This window comes from Echinops telfairi, unplaced genomic scaffold, assembly GCF_000313985.2.
Source record: "Echinops telfairi isolate 266 unplaced genomic scaffold, ASM31398v2 ScPeMD7_18;HRSCAF=68, whole genome shotgun sequence".
NCBI classification, from domain to species: domain Eukaryota; kingdom Metazoa; phylum Chordata; class Mammalia; order Afrosoricida; family Tenrecidae; genus Echinops; species Echinops telfairi.
The window spans coordinates 4,391,539-4,400,863 of record NW_022103915.1 but is presented as its reverse complement, the minus strand read 5'-3'; positions in this window follow the sequence as shown (position 1 = coordinate 4,400,863).

Sequence of the window (9,325 nt, the reverse complement as noted above, 5' to 3'; positions counted from 1 at the left end):
AGCCATGTCCAGTAAAACCCCGGTCCCCAACCATGTCAGTGTACAACATAATCGGATTTCGACGCGAAATGTTGAAAAATTTTGCATCGGAGCTGGAACAAAACATTGGAATCCAACCTGACACACATGATTTTTGGTAAACAAAAGCAGTTCATATTTCCGTCAGTTGGCATTAGTTGGCGTTGTTAGTACACATTGTTTATACCTTTCGCGGCTGTGTTCCAAGCATTTTGCTATAATTTTCTTAGTTTTTGTGCCTTTTGTACTGCTTTTAAATAAAAAATATGGGTCATAAGAGTTGTTTTTTTTAAAGAGTCATCATGATAAGGAACTGGTTAACTGTGCTATCAATATTGTTGATGATAATTTACTAAACCCTTTCAGAAAACAGTTAAGGAAATGCCAACAGCAGACCACATTAGACAGATTTTTTCTTTTAGAAAAAGCCAACCAGGTCCTAGTGAAAAAAGGCAAAGAAGGGAAAAAAAATAACTCCTGAAAAGCAGTTACCAGTTGATTTTATGGAAGGGGATTCCACTTCAAAACAATGACTCTCTCTCCATCCCTCCTCTCCGCATCTGAGTCCACAGATCCAGGTCCTCATCCGTTTCAAGGTATGGGTCATACTGCAGCTGTTAAAAACTTTTTTAATGTTGTGTTTTTTATTTGTTATATTATTTTACTCTGAACTTATTTACTTTGAAATCTCTGTTTAATGTTTTGTATAAAAAGGCAAGGTTAGGGTAAACATTTGGTGGTCAAAACCAGATTAATCCATTTGCAGTTATTTCTTATGGGAAAATTGATTCGGATCTCGACTGAATCACATCTTGAAGCTCCCTCTAGAATGAATGAGCGTCGAGGTCCGGGGTTCTACTGTACCCATGAATCTTAGTGAACACCAAGCAGGATAAATATCAAGCAAATCGCACTGAGGCACAATAACCAAATGGGTAACACCAATGACAAAGAGAAAAATCTTACATATTTTCAGAAGTAAAACATCACTTACAAGAAGCAAAGACAGGAATGGCCTCTAATTTGGCTCTAACATGCTCTAAACCAGCAACACGGCCTCATTAAGGTGTGAGGGAAGGAAGGAGGCAGGACGGAAAGACAAAAGACAGGAAGGGAAGAAGGAAGGCAGAAAGGGAGATGGAAGGAAGGAACCACACCCACTGGCAACCTAGAGTTCTATACCCAGCAAAAATATCTCTCAAGCGCAAGGTAGCGTGACACCATTTCAGAGAGACACAATTTGTTACCTATAAGTGTCAGGCTGTGCTTCAGCTGATGGAAAACAGCTCTAGGAGGAGACCCACATCTACAGCAAAGAACGAAGGGTGAGAGAGATGCCAAATATGCAGATCTATAGGAAAGACATCTTTCCTCATTTTAAATGTTCTAAGAAAAGATAATCGACTGTTTAAACGGAAACAACAATGCACTGTGGAAAGTGTAACGTGTGTAGAAGTGCTGTCTATGGTAGCAGTGCATGAAGGGTGGGGAGAGGGAAATGGAAGGACACTATTGTGAGGTTCTTATGTGACATGCGAAACGTCATATGATGCTAATTGAAGAAGAAAAGATATTGAAACCCCTCCGGTCCTGCACCGTGCTCATGTTGTGATGGTGGAGCCCATTGTTGCAGCCACTGTTAGGGGGCTGGACGCCTGGAATAGGGGCTCTCGCTGTGCAGGAAGCCTGTACTTGCTCTTGGTTCTTGAGGAAGGTGTTTGCCCTCTGAACCTTTGCACATGGGTGATCTCATGTGGTGCGGCATCTCTCTTCCCCATCTCAGCCCCTCTCCTTTGCTCGTCTAATATTTTCTGTACCTCAAACGAGACTGACTTCAGACACACCCTACAGAGTCTCACTGACATAACAAAAAGCCCATTTCCAAATGGGATGATAGCCACAGGTGATATGATTGACAACATAGTTCAGCTCATAACAGCGGACTTCTAGAAAGGGGCCATTTCCAAAGTTAAAGGGGAGTGTTTACAAAGTGTGAAAGTCCAATTCACCAAGGGAACATAGACTTAATTATAGATGGACCTAGTTACAGAACTTCAAACCATTTGAGGAAAAAAAGAAAAGGGGACAGAATTGAAACGAGAAACCAATAAATCTACAACTGCATGACCCGAGAATAGAGCAGTAAGGACATAGAATACCTAACTACATCATCAACTCACTTGACCGGATCGATGTTTATAGGATTCTTGACACAACAGAAGAAACGCTACACCTTTTTTTTCAAATGCACATAGATTGTGCATAAGATAGTCCACACATAAGGCCATAAAACAAGTCTCAATATGCCTTTGCTTGGATCAATATGTTCTCTGAGCACAATGAAACCAATGGGAGATAATTTCAAACGATGAATTTGGAAAATGCCCAAATATTTTCAGAAGTTAAACACCACACTTCTAAACAACGCATGGGTCCAGGGATAATCCTAAGGGAAATAAGACAACAGTTTTAATGGAAACAAAAGCAAAACTTAAAAAGTTGTTAGACTCATGTTTTAGAGGAACTGTTGAAATTTCAATGCTTGTATTAGAAGATTAGAAAGGAAAAAAAAAACCAAACAAATTAGGAGGAGGGTAAACAAACTAAAGTATAAGCCAGGAAATAAGGAAAATCAGAGCAAATAATCAACAAAATAGCCCTCTCCCGATAGAGTGATCTACAAGAGGGGCCTCTGAACAGAACGCACTGATGACCTGTCTTGGAAGAAGTACACCCAGGGTGCTCCTAGAGCCAAGGACAGAGAGACCTTGGGACATGTGGTCAGGAGAGACCAGTCCCCGGAGAAGGACATCGCGCTTGGTGAAGAAGAGGAACTGAGTGGGTGGGCACAGTGGCTGCGCGTGGGCTCAAGCACGGGAACCACAGGAGGACGCTGCCAGGTTCGGCAGTGCTTCCTTCTGGTGTGCACAGGGTCGCTGCGGGTCAGAACCGGCTCTGTGGCACCTAACAGCCACGCGGACATGACCGACATCAGAAATGAAATGGAGGACGCCACTGCAGAAGAGGCCGACTTTCAAGCGATGCTAGGGAACTGGCGGCCATATCATCTTGACAGCGATTTCAGCAATGTAGGGCAAATGAACAAATCCCCTTAATGGATCCCACATCTATTGAAGACAGAAAGAATCATTAAAGACGTTTCTGCCGTGGAACTTCCTGTTCGGACTGTTTAATGGTGGAATTGTATTAAGCACCGGGGCGTCAGTACTACCAATAGTAGATTCATCTGTCCCCCCCAGATAAAGAAAAGGATGCTCCCCCGCTTATGTGTGATGTCACAGTAACAGACACCCCAAACCAAACCCACGGTGCGGAGTCGATTCCGACTCATAGGGGCCCTATAGGACAGAGCAGACAGCTTCATATTTCTTCTGGGGAGCACCTTGTGGGCTTGAACTGCTGACCTGGAGGTAGTGGTCCTCTGCTTAACCCATTGCCAAACCAAGGCTCCTTTATGATACAAACATAATCCAAAGAAAGCACCAAGAAAGTACAGACTAATCTTCCTTATGAATATTGAGGTGCACATCTCCAATGACATATTATCCAGAAATATTTAAATCTGCTGTTAACACACACAGCTGGTTTGGACATTCAAAAAGCAACAACTGCAATTCACCATACTGTTGGGAAAAAGTAAACGCATGGTTAGTTTAGCAGACACAGAAAAACATTATCTGACAGTCTTTGATATAAAACCCAAGCCCAAGCCCGCTGTCTTCGAATCAGTGCGGACTTAGGGTTGCTATGAGTGGAAGTTTGCATATCAAGAATCTATAGGGTCGCTATGGGATATTTGGTATGCATAATTGTAAAAAATATTTTAAAAATTAGGATTAGATGTGATTTTTCTTAACACAGTAAAGCACCCGTTTAGTAAAAGATTGACTACTTTCACCTTAAGATCAGGGGAAAACATTCCCTCCCTACATCTGTCCAACATTGTACTAGACAGGCATCCTCAAACTACGGCCCGCGTCCACATGCGGCCCATCAAGAACATTTATCCAGGCCACCGGGTGTTTTTGCCCCATTTGTTTTTTTTTTTACTTCAAAATAAGGTATGTGCAGTGTGCATAGGAATTTGTTCATAGTTTTTTTTTTAAAGCTATAGTCCGGCCCTCCAATGGGTCTGAGGTACAGTGAACTAGCCCCTTGTTAAAAAAGTTTGAGGACCCCTGTTCTAGACCATGCAATAATGCAAGAAAAAGAAATAAATGGCATAAAGATGGAAAGAAATAAAACTATCTTTACGACATGATTTTGTACATGAAAAATCCTAAGGTAGCTACCCAAAATAACTCACCCAGAGGGAATACTTTTAGCAAGTTTCTTGATTCATGGTCAATATACAAACGTCTACTCTATTTCTAAACACCAGTAAGAACAATCAGAAAGACCTGATATTTAGAAATAAATTGAACAAAGTGAAACTGAAATGGCCAAAAAATTTCTGACAAAATGATACCAATCTAAGTATCTGGAGACATACATTTTGTCATGAATTAGAAGACTCAATGCCGTTAATATGCCATGTTTGTCCAAATTCAGGTGTAGATTCCACTCAATACCCTAGTAGATATGGGAGAGAAATTTAAAAATTATAAAATTTACATGGACGTGTAAGGGACTTACATGTAGTCAAAATAGTTTTGTAAAAGGAGAACAAATGTGGAGGGCCTGTATATCACCAGATTTCAACAGGTTACAATACATCAGTACTCAGGACAGAGCGACACAGGATGATTCGGTGATTTTTAACTAGGGGGCAAAGATAACCCTACAGGAAAGGATGGTGCCTTCAGCAAATCATTCTGAAACACACGGATATGTTTATGGAAAAGACAAACAAATAAAAACAAAAAAACTTGAATCAGCTACTCATAAATCAGCTCATTCAGAAAAATGAGCTAAAAATCGATCATATATGCTTTGGCAAAACTCTTATAGTTTACTATGAGATGTTTGGAAAAAGGCCACCAGAGTAGAATTCTGACCTTGGCATCTGTCTTGGCTTGCTACACAAACAATTTTTTATTAATTATAAAAGACAAGGACTTCCATGCGACTTAAAACTTTCGCTCCACAAAAGATGCCATTATGAAAATGCAAGCTGCCATTGAAACAGTATTTGCAAAAATATGTCTGGCAAAGTACTCATGTCCCAGAAATATTTTTTAAAATTAATCATTTTATTGGGGGCTCGTACAACTCTTATCACAATCCATCCATTGTGTCAAGCACATTTATACATTTGTTGCCATCATCATTCTCAAAACATTTGCTTTCTGCTTGAGCCTTTGGTAACAGCTCCTCATTACTCACCTCCCTCCCTGCTCCTCCCTCATTAACCCTTGATAGTTTATAAATTATTATTATTTTGTCATGTCTTACACTGTCCTATATCTACCTTCATACATTTTTCTATTGTCCACCCCCCATGGAGGAGGTTATATGTAGATCCCTGTAATCAGTTCCCCCTTTCCACCCCACTTTCCCTCCACCCTCCCGGTATTGCCACTTTCACTACTGATCCTGAAGGGATCATCTGTCCTGATTCCCTGTGTTTCCAGTTCCTATCTGTACCAGTGTCCATCCTCTGGTCTAGACAGATTTGTGAGGTAGAATGGGGATCATGATAGTGGTGGGGAGGAAGCATTTAGGAACTAGAGGAAAATTGTATGTTTCATCTTTGCTACATCGCACCCTGACTGGCTCGTCTCCTCCCCAAGACCCTTCTGTAAGGGGATGACCAGTTGCCTACAGATGGGTCTTGGGTCCCCAAACTGCACTCCCCCTCATTCACAATGATTTGCTTTTTTGTTCTTTGATGCCTGATACCCCTTCGACACCTGGTGATCACACAGGCTGGTGTGCTTCTTCCATGTGGGCTTTGTTGCTTCTGAGCTAGATGGCCGCTTGTTTACCTTCGAGTCTTTAAAACCCTAAACGCTATATCTTTTGATAGCCGGCTCCATCAGCTTTCTTCACCACATTTGCTTATGGATCCACATTGTCTTCAGCGGTAGTGTCGGGAAGGTGAGCATCATGGAATTCCAGTTTAATAGCACAAAGTGTTCTTGCATTGAGGGAGTACTTGAGTGGAGGCCCAATGTCCATCTGCTACCTTAATACTAAACCTATAAATATATGCATATAGATCTATTTCCCCATCCTCATATAAATATATTTACATATGTACATGCCTTTATTTAGACCTGTATACAGGGCCTTTGCTTCCTAGCTCTTTCCTCTATTTCCTTTTACTTTCCTCTTGTCCCACTGTCATGCTCAGCCTTCATTTGGGTTTCAGTAATTCCTCTCAGTTACATTACCCTTGATCAAGCCCTACCAGGCCTCCTATACCCTCCTCACCACCGATTTGGATCACTTATTGTTCCCTTGTCCCTGGACTTGTTAACACCACTTTCTTTCCCCCACCTCCCCCTCTCCCACGTCCCCCTGGAACCATCGGTCCGGTTGTTTTCCCCTCCAGGTTGTTCATCCACACAGAAAGATTTTTACAGCTCAAGAAACAAACACTTCCAAGGGGAACCCTTGGTTCCTTTGAGTGATGCCTGGTATTAGAAGCCCACTCCTGGGTGTTGAAGTGTACTCATTGCTTCTGGAGTATCACTGCTCTCAGGGCGCCCAGTGGAGAAAGCTGGGAAATATAGGCGTGTTTGCACAAATACAAAGGGGTCCTGGTGGGCAGTGGTTCGCGCGATGAAAGGTTGGTGGTTCAAACCCGCAAGCCGATTGTCAGTGGGGGGTGTGGGTGAGTGGGAGGGAGGTGTGGCTATTTGCTTCCGTAAAAAATGTATAGAACTGGAAACCCTATTCTGTCCTAAGGGGTTGCTCTAATTTGGAATCAATTAGATGGCAGTGGGATTTCTTTGCTGTTTACACACACACACACACACACACACACACACACACACACACACACACACACAATTACAGATCTATACAGTTATGAACACATCCTCAGGTCGTAGTTATCTGTATCTACCTTATGTTGAAAACCACAAGTCCACGCCAGCATGCCTAACTCCCATTCCGATCTGCCCATGCCACGCTTCCCTCTTGTGGCTCCTCTGGGAGGTGATAACTCCCCTGTCTGCTTTAGGCTCCTCTCCTGAATATCAATGGAGACCTCCCTCTCAGGGCCTCCTCATGACCAGACCACCCTTTCAGTAGACCTCACATTTTCTTCAGGCTATTTTATCAGCGGATTTACTCTCTGGAGTTGATTTCTGTGTTAGTTACAGCTGTTTGACTTTCAATCACAGATCACATCCGGACGGGCAGAGGAACCAGCGGGCTCTTTCAGCGAGGTCAAACGGTCGCTCACGGAATCTGACGAAAAGCTGAAGGATCAAAATTGGGCACAACAGGGAATTAGAGAGATTTTAGGAGTTAAGCAGCAGGCACCGAAGAGCCGTCTCCCCTGAACTCCACCAGTGGGACGAATTGGTTTCAGCACTTCTTCTCCATCCTAATGTTACTACACACAACATGAACCCACCTCCCCAACCCCAACCCCCGCCCCCACGGTGTTCGGTGTCATAGAGGTACCTCTGACTCCTCCTGACGCCCTCTGTGTACAAAACACTGCCTGGTCCAGCATCCTCTGTGTCCGTCCATCCCTTGGAAGGTCTTCTCCTTTGGGCGGGTCTACTTGACCAAGCACCTTCTCTGGAGGCTAGCTCTTTCGGACACACTGGGGTGGCCAGAGTCTCTTGCGTCATTTGCCCATTTCTTAGCTGGATGAGGTCAGAGCACCCCAACTCACTGCCGTGGAGACTGGGCAGCACCCAAACAGCGTCCTGCTGGGAAGGAGGAAGAGGGAGGACTGTGTGAACAAGACCACAAACACCATCCTGATAGCTGGACCCACCATCAGGCGGGCCCTTGGCCAATCGCTTTGAATTACTGACTTATTCTCAACCACCACATCTCAGGACAACGGCCACGTCCCCAGATGGTCCTCCCGAGAGACCCCACCTGGGGTTTCCTTTCTTCCGTTTCCCCCCTTTCATCATTCTGTGTATTTACTCTGCAAACATCAGTAGATGCCCCACCCGCCATGTTCCTTGCCTTCTCTGTCAGGAAGTGGCCCCTCGTGAGAACACAATTCTCATGAATTCGGTCTTGTATTCTTGTCTCCTGGTCTTGTATTCCCAGGTCTTGGATCGAAGTCTGCCTTGTGTTGCATGGGTGGACAGATGCGTGAGTGCCCAGGGTCCCGGCATCAGTCAGTGGCGAAAGTGGCCTCGCTGCAGTTTTGTGGCCACAAAATACACACCTTTTGGGTGACAGATACACAGACACGAAGACCAACAAGAGCCCAATGTGCACACCTTCCCTCTCTTTGGGAGAGGCACGGTTTGAGATCTGGAGCCAATGATGGGCTTGCTGCTAGCGGAGAGGGTTAAAGGTCAGCAGGAGAAGCCAGTTAAACTTGTTTCTTTGTTTTAAGGGTGTGTGTGTGTGTGTGTGTGTGTGTGTGTGTGTACACGTTCCTGCCTCCTCCTCCTCTTCTTCTTCCTCCTCCTCCACCTTCTCCTTCTCTCTCTCTCTTTCCAGGAGGTCCAAGTTTGTGGTCTGTGGGGCGACGTGCAGGGCTGGAGGGAGGCTTGCAAAGGAACCAAGCACCGTGCTGACAAAAGATAGAAATCGTGCTCTCTCTTTTGTTTCCCCCCAGGTCCACGGCCACTGGCACTGCTCTGCACACCGCGACTGGATAATCAGCCCCTTCTCAGGCATGGAGATGCTCTTATACATTTTAATGTGACCTTAGATGGTGCTTTTCAGAAATCACAGGCCCATCTGACTACACTTGAGGTTGAATTGAGCTAATGGTATTCACCTCGTCTGTAGATGCAAAATTGGAAGATAAAAAGACCTTGGTGTGAAAAGGAAAGGTGGGGGAGGGAAGCCGGGGTGGAAGGGCTGTGAGGGGAGGGAGGAGGGGTGGTTGAAGCAGATTAGAGATACTGCTTAAAAAATCTCATGATTTCGCCTTGATAAGGAAATGTCTCTTCTTTCTGAACCCCCCCCCAAGCTCGGGAGGGGTCTGCGCGCTTTCATTTTTCATGATAGGATCTTTGTATTCCGAGCCCGGGGAAATTTGAATGTGGTTGCATGTGTGGCCGGGAGATGCGTTGACCTTTACCAAATCTTATTTTTTTCAAAATCGGATGGAACAGTTATTGCAATATTCCAGTCCTGTAAGATGTGAGTGTGTGTGTGTGTGTGTGTGTGTGTATGTGTGTATGTGTGT